Below are 14,082 nucleotides of genomic sequence, written 5' to 3'. Positions count from 1 at the left end.
ACTTATCTCGTACATGCCAGTTTTCGTTTGAGGTTTTTCTACCATTGTTCGTTCGCTTCCCCACTGATAGTGGTTTTGAGCCATGCTTTCGATAAGTTGGTAAGCATCAGCATAAGGTTTGTTCATTAGTGCACCACCTGCGGCGGCGTCTATTGTTAACCTTGTGTTGTACAGGAGACCATTATAGAAGGTATGAATTACTAACCAGTCCTCTAAACCATGGTGTGGACAAAGTCTCATCATGTCTTTGTATCTTTCCCATGCTTCGAAGAGAGACTCGTTATCTTTCTGTTTAAATCCATTTATCTGGGCTCTTAACATAGCTGTTTTGCTCGGCGGAAAATATCGGGCAAGAAAAACTTTCTTCAACTCGTTCCATGTGGTGACTGAGTTGGAAGGAAGAGATTGAAGCCACCTTCTAGTGCTATCTCTTAACGAGAAAGGAAAAAGACGAAGTCGAATTGCCTCTGAAGTGACACCATTAGCTTTAACAGTATCAGCGTATTGGACAAATACGGATAAATGAAGGTTTGGATCCTCGGTAGGATTTCCAGAGAATTGGTTCTGTTGCACTGCCTGCAACAGTGAAGGTTTAAGTTCAAAGTTGTTTGCTTCGATTGCGGGTGGAGCAATACTCGAATGCGGCTCATCTTGCGATGGAGCGGCGTAATCTCGAAGAGCACGAGCTGGTTCTGCCATCTCGGGTATCGAAGGGAAAATATTTTTGAAATCAGGAAGTTCGACAGGAGGGAGATTGTTTGCAGCACGATATTCCCGAATTCGTCGTAAGACTCGGAGATATAGTTCGATATCAATGATTCGTAAGTAGAACGGCTCGCCTCGTGAGCGAGTGTGTGGCATACAAATCAGCGAAAGAAAGAAAAGAAAAGAAAAATAAGCCTTAGTCTCTACAGCGTAACAGAAGAGTTACGATATCGACTAAATAAAAGTCCCCGGCAACGGCGCCAAAAACTTGATCGCGACTTTATTAGTCGAATTTGGGGTACAAACTGCAAGTGCACAGTTCTATCGCGTAGTTTTAAAAGATATCGATCCCACAGGGACTTATGAATCGATATACCGTTTTCTAAGGTTACTTCGTAAAGCTAAGGCGGATGAAACTTTGATTGTTTGGGGAAAAGTTAAAACTAAAAATAGGATCTAAATAAAATATCAAGTAAGCGGATATCGGTATGTAGTTCGTCGTAATTAGGGAATCAAATCTTCGTTGGTTTCTTGGTTTTTAAAATAAATCTTTTCAGTAGATACTATTGATTAAAAGTCTTATCTCAAACTCTCGCTCTGTTGAATAAACTATGATTTTATATTAACGTAGCTGTCACTTATTAGTTAAGTCAAAAACCACTTTTTGAAAACAATAGAATCCGTAGAAACTCTTTTTAAGAAAACACTAATCGTTTAAACACCCTTATCTCAAACTCTCGCTCTGTTGACTTAGGTTATATAATTAAATTCAAATGCTTAACTCTCGTCCTCACATTCAATCTTTAAAGATACTTTTTGAAAAAGATTAGAATTTAATTAACTCTAAAAATTGCTCTCGCCCTGATCTAGAATTAATGTCCAATTTACACTGTCCAGTTAAAAACTCAAACTCTCGTTCTATTGATTTTAACTTCTTTATGTCTTTTACTTTCGTACAAAAACCTTGTTATTAAACCTGTAAATTGGGACCGTGAAAAGAGTGATTTTAATTTTAAACTTAATTAAACCAATTTAGTTTTGATTCCTTCATTCCGCTTACTCTACATACCGACACCTAAATGAATTAGCCAGACATGCTAAACAGATCTAAATAATTATCATGCATAAACGAATTCATCTCAGGCAAATAATATAAGTAAACAGTAAAGCAGGGCATATATAAATTCAAACAATAATTAAAGAACCTGAGTAATTAACAGCAGTCTTGAACACTCCACCACAGACCGGTTGGATTTGTTCTTGAATTCTTCAATCAAACAGAAAAATAAAAGCGAAGGAATAAAAAACTAGATTCTAACATAAGGTTAGATCCGGTGAAAGGTACACAATAGTTTCCGGTGTAGAAACTATTGTGCGAAAAAGAATTAATTAAGTGTTGGGAAAAGAAAATAGAAATTGCAAAGGAAATAATATAAAAGTTGTAAAAATAATGTTGTAAAATACTTATGCTGCTGGAAGAGAAAAAGTGCAAAAAGAGAAAACGGCGAAGAAGCAAAAACGTGGGGCCTCTAGGGTTTTCCGTAAGGTTACTATTTATATTGGTCACTTGTTGTAACTGTTTCCAAAGGTATCCCGCGTCAAAGGTCTTCACGTGGCAAATGGTCAGGCGTGCAAATAGGCTTCAACGTGGTCTGTTTCGTTCCTTGTGCCAAAAATATAGGAGAATGGTGTGACGTCCGTCACACCATGTGTGACGCTCGTCACACAAGTGGATAAAGCGTGACGCTCGTCACAGCCTTTGTGACGCTCGTCACAGGCACAGCGCCTGTGCTTTTGGGCTGGGCTTTGGCTTTTGATATTTGCTTCTTTTCATCCCTATTTGCACCTCCTTTTCATCCTTTTTTACTTGTGCTTCAAATAAACTACCTGAGATAAATAGAAAGAAAATACCGCGTAATATCGAATAAAATGAAATAAATTGAAGTAAATAATAATATAATTTAATTAAATTGAATCCTAGAATGTGATACTATTTCATGTTATCAAACTCCCCCATACTTAGATCTTTGCTTGTCCTCAAGCAAAATACCGTATAGAAATCGCTTAAAAATTTAGCCAGGTGAAATTTCAAAACACACATCAATTCGTACTAGGTTGCATGTAAACCTTGTTTAGAAGTAACTTGAGTTTAATCTTGACATCAACAACCACTGTCACAACCTCAGATAACCCCACCTTATGCAAACCAGTTCGAGTAATGCCATTATAGCTATCCTAGTTCCTTTACTCTTATTTCACCCGTTTTCATTCTAGAGAAATCACATTAAGCCCTTTATCTTTTCGCGCACATAGTGGAGTAACCGGTTAGTGATTCTGATCCCCTTTTAACTAGAAGTTCTGGTACATAAGTCGGATAACTTCGTTATTCAGTCCATTGCAAATTGCGGGGGATCGGACCGTAGTCCGCCCTACCAAGTTCAGCACCAGATACCTGCTGAACTTGTATGATCTGCAACCTTTAGATTAAATGATCTGGTAAGGATCACCTAATTTAATTATTGCATTTCCTGATATATATATATTTTATGTTACTTTGCGAATCATTCACTTATATTCATCGGCCCTCCACGTAGTTTGCTATTAAGATGGTGCTGACTTCTCGTATAAACTACTCGGGGTTACTATAAAACTAAAAGTTCAAGGGATTGGTATAATAGGTACTTATCCTGATCTAACATGTTGAGGTTCTTAGAGCGTTGTTATGGTAATAATTTTTGTCTTGATTTCACTCAAGTTTTATAAAATAAGAAACATTTATACTTACTGAGTGTGTTGAATATTTGTTATGGCTCATGAAAATTTTTGAGGGAATAGATAATAGAAAATTTTCACACTAGGGACTTAACTTAAAATAAATCTATATTATAAGAATTTTTTTTTTATAAGGGAAATAACAATGAAAAGAAAGGTACATACTTGAAAAAGGGAGAATAGAAAGAACACGGTTTTCCCAAAAACTTGATCGCGACTTTATGAGTCGAATTGGGGTACAAACTGCAAGTGCACAGTTCTATCGCGTAGTTTTAAAAGATATCGATCCCACAGGGACTTATGAATCGATATACCGTTTTCTAAGGTTACTTCGTAAAGCTAAGGCGGATGATAATTTGATTGTTTGGGGAAAAGTTAAAACTAAAATGAGATCTAGGTTAAATATCAATTAAGCGGATATCGGTATGTAGTTCGTCGTAATTAGGGAATCAAATCTTCGTTGGTTTCTTGGTTTTTAAAATAAATCTTTTCAGTAGATACTATTGATTAAAAGTCTTATCTCAAACTCTCGCTCTGTTGAATATACCATGACTTTATATTAACGTAGCTGTCACTTATTAGTTAAGTCCAAAATCACTTTTTGAAAACAATAGAATTTATAGAAACTCTTTTTAAGAAAATACTAATCGTTTAAACATCCTCGTCTCAAACTCTCGCTCTGTTGACTTAGATTATATAATTAAACTTAAGTGCTTAACTCTCGTCCTCACATTTAACCCTTAAAAATACTTTTTGAAAAAGATTAGAATTTAATTAACTCTAAAACTTGCTTTCGCCCTGATTTAAAATTAATGTCCAATTTACACTGTCTAGTTAAAAACTCAAACTGTCGTTCTATTGATTTTAACTTCTTTATGTCTTTTACTCTCGTACAAAAACTTTGGTATTAACTCTGTAAATTGAGACCATAAAAAGAGTGACTTTAATTTTAAATAAAATTTAACCAACTTAGTTTTGATTCCTTATTCCGCTTACTTTACATACCGATATCTAAATTAATTAGCCGGACATGTTAAACAGGCTTAAACAATTATTACGCTTAATTAAAGCCATATCAGGCAAACAATATAGATAAACAGCAGTGCAGAGCATATATAAATTAAAACAATAAATTAAAGAACCTGTAAAATTAATAGAAATCTTGATTGTTCTCTAACTTCGATGCTTGAACACTCCACCACAGACCGGTTGGATTTGTTCTTCACAATCTTCGATCAGACAGTAAAATAAAGGCGAAGGAATAAAATACTATGATCTAACGTAAGGTTAGATCTAGTTAAAGTTACACAATAGTTTCCGGTGTAGAAACTATTGTGAGAAAATTAATTGAATGCCTAAAAAAATTAAACTAACAAAGGAAATAAATTGCTGAAGAAAAATATGGAATGCTGAAAAAAAAATATAATGCTGTAAAAATAATGGCAACAGAAACAAGGTTGCTGAAAAAGAAAAAAATGCTAAAAGCTAGAAAGCTGAAAACTAAATTGCAGAGCGTAAAAAAAAATGTAAAAGTAGGCCGTCCCCAATTTTTCCCATTTGGGTCCTTTATATAGTGTTCATTTGGTCTTGGTGGTTGAGAAAATCAAGGGAGACTTGGTTTTGGTGGTTGAAAAAATCAAGGGAGTCTTAGTTTTGAATGAGGGATCCGTGGAGAAAAGTTTGTTGGAGCAAAATTTGGCACGTTTGGCTGACTGCTTCAAAGCGTACTTCGTGGATGCGTCAAAGCCAAAAATATAGGAGTGGGGTGTGACGTCCGTCACACCATGTGTTACGCTCGTAACACAGAGTAGCAAGGCGTGACGCTCGTCACAGCCTCTCAGCGCATCTCCTTTGTAGTTGTGGGCTGGGCTTTAGTCGAATGCTCTTTCATCCTTTTTTTGCACCTCCTTTTCTTCCTTTTTCACTTAAGCTTCAAATAAGTTACCTGAGACAAATAGACGGGAAAATACCACGTAATATCGAATAATATGAAATAAATTGAAACAAATAATAATATAATTTAATTAAATCGAGTCCAAAAATGTGATATTATTTCATGTTATCAAACTCCCCCATACTTAGACCTTTGCTTGTCCTCAAGCAAGATACAGTATAGAAATCGTTTTAAAAATTTGGCCAGATGAAATTTCAAAACACACATCAATTCATACTAGGTTGCATGTAAACCTTGTTTAGAAGTAACTTGAGTTTAAGCTTGACATCAACAACCACCGTCACAACCTCAGATAACCCCACCTTATGCAAACCAGTTCGAGTAATGCCATTATAGCTATCATAGTTCCTTTACTCTTATTTCACCCGTTTTCATTCTAGCGAAATCACATTAAGCCCTTTATCTTTTCGCGCACATAGTGGAGTAACCGGTTAGTGATTCTGATCCCCTTTTAGCTAGAAGTTCTGGTACTTAAGTCGGATAACTTCGTTATTCAGTCCATTGCAAATTGCGGGGGATCGGACCGTAGTACGCCCTACCAAGTTCAGCACCAGATACCTGCTGAACCAACTCATAATGGATCTTTCATATTATGCTTTTGTATGATCTGCAACCTTTAGATTAAATGATCTGGTAAGGATCACCTAACTTAATTAGTGCATTTCCTGATATATATATTTTTTTATGTTACTTTGGGAATCATTCACTTATAATCATCGGCTCTCCACGTAGTTTGCTATTAAGATGGTGCTGACTTCTCGTATAAACTACTCAGGGTTACTATAAAACTAAAAGTTCAAGGGATTGGTATAATAGGTACTTATCTTGATCTAACATGTTGACGTTCTTAGAGCGTTGTTATGGTAATAATTTTTGTCTCGATTTCACTCAAGTTTTATAAAATAAGCGACCTTTATACTTATTGGGTGTGTTAAATTTTTGTTATGGCTCAAGAAAATTGAGGGGAATAGATAATACGAAATTTTCACACTCGGGACTTGACTTAAAATAAATTATTCTTATTTTATATATATATATATATATATATATATATATATATATATATATATATTTTATATCTCTCTCTCTCTCTCTCTCTCTATATATATATATATATATATATATATATATATATATATATATATATATTTTAAATTATGAAAGGGAAATAACAATGAAGGGAAAATAACATTCTTGAAAAAGAAACATTGAAGGAGGAATAATAACTGCAACAAAGTTTTCCCTCCCCCATACTTAGATGAAACATTGTCCCTAATGGTTCAAAAGAAAAACAAAAGAAAATGAATAGAAAAAGAAAAGAAAAAGTCAATGCTGCCTTCCGCCTCGTGTTCTGGGACCTGGTGATCGTTGACGTACTCCTAAGTCGTCAAACCTGCTAAGCAACTCAGTGAACCGCTGGTCGGTTATTGCATTCCTTGCTTCCTGTTGTTGTTGCATCTGGCGCATCAGTTGCATCACTTCGACATTCTGCGCCTGCATGGTATCAATGGCGTCCATGATATCCTCATTAGTTGCTGGCCTCCTTCTGCGACGACGTCGGGAGGATGGAGGTGGATCAATAGGGTGTTCATCTAAGTCATAAAGTCAGCTATTGTGGTTGTGAACACTCGTTCTCTCATGGTTAGGCAAGGTAAATAGTCGGGCCACTAAGGTGTTATTCTCTTCCTTACCAAATAAGGTGTGGGCTAGTATTTTATGAAAATATCGGATAGCAGGGTTATGGATCTTTTGTGAGTGCATCTCATTCGGGTTTGGGTTGGGTTCTCCGGATATGCAACCCCAGAAGTCATCGAGATCAATGTCATCAATAAGGTCCTCCTGGCGGGTATTAAAGACGAAAGGGCCGCTAGGGAATCCTAAGAGGTCAGCAAGGTCTCGACGGGTGTAGGTGAAGTCCATGCTAAATAACCTAAAGGATATTAACCCTTTGTTAAGTCCGTAACCATGTTCAGGGATGTATACAAGGGAAATCAGGAATTCTAAGGTTAGCTCACGGTACGTGATAAATCGTCTCTTAATGGCTGCGTTCTCCTACCCAAGTTGGTTAAACATAAACAGGATGATATCTCAGATGCCTAATTTATCCATGGTCGGTCCATCATAATATATGGTCAGTGCCATATCCTTCTGGGCTAGATAATCATACCGCCTTCTCTGAACACTGCCTCTGAAAATGGTATCTACTGGTTGCATGATGAAAGTCAGTAGCTCGATGAATTCAAGTAGATACTGGTATTAAGTCAGTAATGGTTATTAAAGAAAAATACGGATTGACTTTATGAAAGGGAAGGGAAAAAAATGGATAGAGAGAAAAATTTACATTAATAGAACTGGAAATATTCGCTATGTTTTACGTCGATAGCGCGGCGACCCAGGAGTGTAAGTACTCATGGTGGTTCTTTCGAGGATGAATCCTCGGTCAAACTTTTAATTATCCTTGATTTCCATGGCCACTTATCAATCCATCTCTCATATCTGTCACTTTTTCTTCTTTTTCTTCTGCGAGGTAGTTTATCCTCCTGAACTTGTGGTGGTGGTTCTGGCTCTATTCTGGGAGCTAGCTTTTCAGGTTTAGGTTCAATTTTTGAAAACACCACCTCAAAGTCTGGTTTGCCCCTTTTTATACTAATTAGTTCCCTAATTTCATGGGCTTCAAATTCTCTCTTCTTGTTCAGGGTGGCAAATAAAGGTGCACTAGTGTGGATATTTTCTGATAGCTCCTCATTTCTTTCGGATTTGGGGTCTACCTTAACTTCCACGGACCTTTGCGGGAAAGGAATTGGTGATTTATAGGGAGGAGGGACAACACATAGCTCTTCCTTCTCTACCTTTTTGACAACCTCCCTTTCGGGTGGTGTTTGTGGAACTTTCTCAATCTCTACTTTTTTCTCACCTGAACCATCCTCCTCATCACTATCCTTAGGATTTTCGGTAAATCTTTCACTGGTGGTTGTTACCATATCCGCATGTTTCTCAGGGAAAGTTCCTAGAGGTGTCTGCGCAAGTAGGGAGATTTGAGTCTCCAATGCCTCGTTGTGAGTGACGAGGGACTCGACCACAATGTTCAGTTGCGTAAGGGTTTCATTGGTATATAGACTTTGTTTTCTAAATTCTTCATTCTGAAGAGTTTGTTTAGCCACAAAGCGTTCCATCATAGATTTTATCCTTGAGTGAGTTTGCGTCTCAATGAAATCCTCCATTAATATTTCCAGGTTGGATTTATAGGAATCTTGCGATTCCTCAAAATACTGGGAGTGATAATCGTAGAGAAAGTTTGGGTGATACATAGTGATAGAGAAAAAAAAATTGCCTTAGTCTCTACAGCGTAACAGAAGAGTTACGATATCGACTAAATAAAGTCCCCGGCAACGGCACCAAAAACTTGATCGCGACTTTATGAGTCGAATTGGGGTACAAACTGTAAGTGCACAGTTCTATCGCGTAGTTTTAAAAGATATCGATCCCACAGGGACTTATGAGTCGATATACCGTTTTCTAAGGTTACTTCGTAAAGCTAAGGCGGATGATAATTTGATTGTTTCGGGAAAAGTTAAAACTAAAATGAGATCTAGGTTAAATATCAATTAAGCGGATATCGGTATGTAGTTCGTCGTAATTAAGGAATCAAATCTTCGTTGGTTTCTTGGTTTTTAAAATAAATCTTTTCAGTAGATACTATTGATTAAAAGTCTTATCTCAAACTCTCGCTCTGTTGAATATACCATGACTTTATATTAACGTAGCTGTCACTTATTAGTTAAGTCCAAAATCACTTTTTGAAAACAATAGAATCTATAGAAACTCTTTTTAAGAAAATACTAATTGTTTAAACATCCTCGTCTCAAACTCTCGCTCTGTTGACTTAGATTATATAATTAAACTTAAGTGCTTAACTCTCGTCCTCACATTTAACCCTTAAAAATACTTTTTGAAAAAGATTAGAATTTAATTAACTCTAAAACTTGCTTTCGCCCTGATTTAGAATTAATGTCCAATTTACACTGTCTAGTTAAAAACTCAAACTGTCGTTCTATTTATTTTAACTTCTTTATGTCTTTTACTCTCGTACAAAAACTTTGGTATTAACTCTGTAAATTGAGACCATAAAAAGAGTGACTTTAATTTTAAATAAAATTTAACCAACTTAGTTTTGATTCCTTATTCCGCTTACTTTACATACCGATATCTAAATTAATTAGCCGGACATGTTAAACAGGCTTAAACAATTATTACGCTTAATTAAAGCCATATCAGGCAAATAATATAGATAAACAGCAGTGCAGAGCATATATAAATTAAAACAATAAATTAAAGAACCTGTAAAATTAATAGAAATCTTGATTGTTCTCTAACTTCGATGCTTGAACACTCCACCACAGACCGGTTGGATTTGTTCTTCACAATCTTCGATCAGACAGTAAAATAAAGGCGAAGGAATAAAATACTATGATCTAACGTAAGGTTAGATCTAGTTAAAGTTACACAATAGTTTCCGGTGTAGAAACTATTGTGAGAAAATTAATTGAATGCCTAAAAAAATTAAACTAACAAAGGAAATAAATTGCTGAAGAAAAATATGGAATGCTGAAAAAAAATATAATGCTGTAAAAATAATGGCAACAGAAACAAGGTTGCTGAAAAAGAAAAAAATGCTAAAAGCTAGAAAGCTGAAAACTAAATTGCAGAGCGTAAAAAAAATGTAAAAGTAGGCCGTCCCCAATTTTTCCCATTTGGGTCCTTTATATAGTGTTCATTTGGTCTTGGTGGTTGAGAAAATCAAGGGAGACTTGGTTTTGGTGGTTGAGAAAATCAAGGGAGACTTGGTTTTGAATGAGGGATCCGTGGAGAAAAGTTTGTTAGAGCAAAATTTGGCACGTTTGGCTGACTGCTTCAAAGCGTACTTCGTGGATGCGTCAAAGCCAAAAATATAGGAGTGGGGTGTGACGTCCGTCACACCATGTGTTACGCTCGTAACACAGAGTAGCAAGGCGTGACGCTCGTCACAGCCTCTCAGCGCATCTCCTTTGTAGTTGTGGGCTGGGCTTTAGTGGAATGCTCTTTCATCCTTTTTTTGCACCTCCTTTTCTTCCTTTTTCACTTAAGCTTCAAATAAGTTACCTGAGACAAATAGAAGGGAAAATACCACGTAATATCGAATAATATGAAATAAATTGAAACAAATAATAATATAATTTAATTAAATCGAGTCCAAAAATGTGATATTATTTCATGTTATCAAACTCAAAAACTTGATCGCGACTTTATGAGTCGAATTGGGGTACAAACTGCAAGTGCACAGTTCTATCGCATAGTTTTAAAAGATATCGATCCCACAAGGACTTATGAATCGATATACCGTTTTCTAAGGTTACTTCGTAAAGCTAAGGCGGATGATACTTTGATTGTTTGGGGAAAAGTTAAAACTAAAAATAGGATCTAAATAAAATATCAATTAAGCGGATATCGGTATGTAGTTCGTCGTAATTAGGGAATCAAATCTTCGTTGGTTTCTTGGTTTTTAAAATAAATCTTTTCAGTAGATACTATTGATTAAAAGTCTTATATCAAACTCTCGCTCTGTTGAATAAACTATGATTTTATATTAACGTAGCTGTCACTTATTAGTTAAGTTAAAAACCACTTTTTGAAAACAATAGAATCCGTAGAAACTCTTTTTAAGAAAACACTAATCGTTTAAACACCCTTATCTCAAACTCTCGCTCTGTTGACTTAGGTTATATAATTAAATTCAAATGCTTAACTCTCGTCCTCACATTCAATCTTTAAAAATACTTTTTGAAAAAGATTAGAATTTAATTAACTCTAAAAATTGTTCTCGCCCTGATCTAGAATTAATGTCCAATTTACACTGTCCAGTTAAAAACTCAAACTCTCGTTCTATTGATTTTAACTTCTTTATGTCTTTTACTTTCGTACAAAAACCTTGTTATTAAACCTGTAAATTGGGACCGTGAAAAAAGTGATTTTAATTTTAAACTTAATTAAACCAATTTAGTTTTGATTCCTTCATTCCGCTTACTCTACATACCGACACCTAAATGAATTAGCCAGACATGCTAAACAGATCTAAATAATTATCATGCATAAACAAATTCATCTCAGGCAAATAATATAAGTAAACAGTAAAGCAGGGCATATATAAATTCAAACAATAATTAAAGAACCTGAGTAATTAACAGCAGTCTTGAACACTCCACCACAGACCGGTTGGATTTGTTCTTGAATTCTTCAATCAAACAGAAAAATAAAAGCGAAGGAATAAAAAACTAGATTCTAACGTAAGGTTAGATCCGGTGAAAGGTACACAATAGTTTCCGGTGTAGAAACTATTATGCGAAAAAGAATTAATTAAGTACTGGGAAAAGAAAATAGAAATTGCAAAGGAAATAATATAAAAGTTGTAAAAATAATGCTGTAAAATACTTATGCTGCTGGAAGAGAAAAAGTGAAAAAAGAGAAAACGGCGAAGAAGCAAAAACGTGGGACCTCTAGGGTTTTCCGTAAGGTTACTATTTATATTGGTCACTTGTTGTAACTGTTTCCAAAGGTATTTCGCGTCAAAGGTCTTCACGTGGCAAATGGTCAGGCGTGCAAATAGGCTTCAACGTGGTCTGTTTCGTTCCTTGTGCCAAAAATATAGGAGAATGGTGTGACGTCCGTCACACCATGTGTGACGCTCGTCACACAAGTGGATAAAGCGTGACGCTCGTCACAGCCTTTGCGACGCTCGTCACAGGCACAACGCCTGTGCTTTTGGGCTGGGCTTTGGCGTTTGATATTTGCTTCTTTTCATCCCTATTTGCACCTCCTTTTCTTCCTTTTTTACTTGTGCTTCAAATAAACTACCTGAGATAAATAGAAAGAAAATACCGCGTAATATCGAATAAAATGAAATAAATTAAAGTAAATAATAATATAATTTAATTAAATTGAGTCCTAGAATGTGATACTATTTCATGTTATCAAACTCCCCCATACTTAGATCTTTGCTTGTCCTCAAGCAAAATACCGTATAGAAATCGCTTAAAAATTTAGCCAGGTGAAATTTCAAAACACACATCAATTCGTACTAGGTTGCATGTAAACCTTGTTTAGAAGTAACTTGAGTTTAATCTTGACATCAACAACCACTGTCACAACCTCAGATAACCCCACCTTATGCAAACCAGTTCGAGTAATGCCATTATAGCTATCCTAGTTCCTTTACTCTTATTTCACCCGTTTTCATTCTAGCGAAATCACATTAAGCCCTTTATCTTTTCGCGCACATAGTGGAGTAACCGGTTAGTGATTCTGATCCCCTTTTAGCTAGAAGTTCTGGTACATAAGTCGGATAACTTCGTTATTCAGTCCATTGCAAATTGCGGGGGATCGGACCGTAGTCCGCCCTACCAAGTTCAGCACCAGATACCTGCTGAACCAACTCATAATGGATCTTTCATATTATGCTTTTGTATGATCTGCAACCTTTAGATTAAATGATCTGGTAAGGATCACCTAACTTAATTAGTGCATTTCCTGATATATATATATATTTTATGTTACTTTGGGAATCATTCACTTATATTCATCGGCCCTCCACGTAGTTTGCTATTAAGATGGTGCTGACTTCTCGTATAAACTACTCGGGGTTACTATAAAACTAAAAGTTCAAGGGATTGGTATAATAGGTACTTATCCTGATCTAACATGTTGAGGTTTGTTTAGAGTGTCGGGGCGGTAATAGTTTTAGTCTTAATTTGTCTCAAGTTTGATAAAATAAGCAACCTTTATACTTACTGAGTGTGTTGAATATTTGTTATGGCTCATGAAAATTTTTGAGGGAATAGATAATAGAAATTTTTCACACTAGGGACTTAACTTAAAATAAATCTATATTATAAGAAATTTTTTTTTTATAAGGGAAATAACAATGAAAAGAAAGGTACATACTTGAAGAAGGGAGGATAGAAAGAACACGGTTTTCCCCCCGTACTTAAATGAAACATTGTCCCCAATGTTTTAAGGAAAAGAAATGAATTACAAAAAGAAAGGAAAAGGAAACTAAAGTTAATGCTGCCTGCCGCCTCTTGTTCTTGGACCTGGTGATCGTTGATGTACTTCTAAGTTATCAAACCTGTTAAGCAAATCAGTGAACCGCTGGTCGGTTATGGCATTCCTCGCTTCCTGTTGTTGTTGCATTTGGCGCATCATTTGCATCATTTCGAGATTTTGTGCTTGCATACCATCAATAGCATCCATGATGTCGTCGTTGGTTGCAGGCCTTCTTCGTCGACGACGTCGTGAGGATGGGCCAGCTGCATCATCGGAAGGGTTGAGCGGGACTGATTGTTGTGCAGGAGCATGATCACCGTGCTCCATTTCATCGAGTTCGTCGGTAGACGGGTTTGTATGTGAAGGCTCGGTAGCTTCGGGAGCATTCAGATCATAGAGGTGGCGGTGTTATAATCAGTTCCGGGCATATGATGTCTAAGGTCGGGTATTGCCGATTCTTTGGTCTGAACAGGTTGAGGAGGAGGATCAATATCATAATAACCAGATGGTGTCTGAGGGTCTGATTCAGCATAAGGAATCTGGTCATCACAAATTTCATAGTCCTGGATGGATTC

The 14,082-nt window shown here is 36.1% G+C and overlaps 1 non-coding gene across 1 annotated transcript; it reads left to right on the top strand.

Annotated features, from left to right (window-relative positions):
- The first annotated feature begins 214 nt into the window (after positions 1-214).
- On the top strand, positions 215-321 carry LOC127108549 (small nucleolar RNA R71). Its single transcript, XR_007796080.1, has one exon. It is a non-coding gene; the product is annotated as a small nucleolar RNA R71 (small nucleolar RNA).
- The last annotated feature ends 13,761 nt before the right edge of the window (positions 322-14,082 follow it).

The sequence above is a fragment of the Lathyrus oleraceus genome, chromosome 7 (assembly GCF_024323335.1).
Source record: "Lathyrus oleraceus cultivar Zhongwan6 chromosome 7, CAAS_Psat_ZW6_1.0, whole genome shotgun sequence".
Classification (NCBI taxonomy): Eukaryota; Viridiplantae; Streptophyta; class Magnoliopsida; order Fabales; family Fabaceae; genus Lathyrus; species Lathyrus oleraceus.
This window is presented reverse-complemented; position numbering and strand designations above follow the sequence as displayed.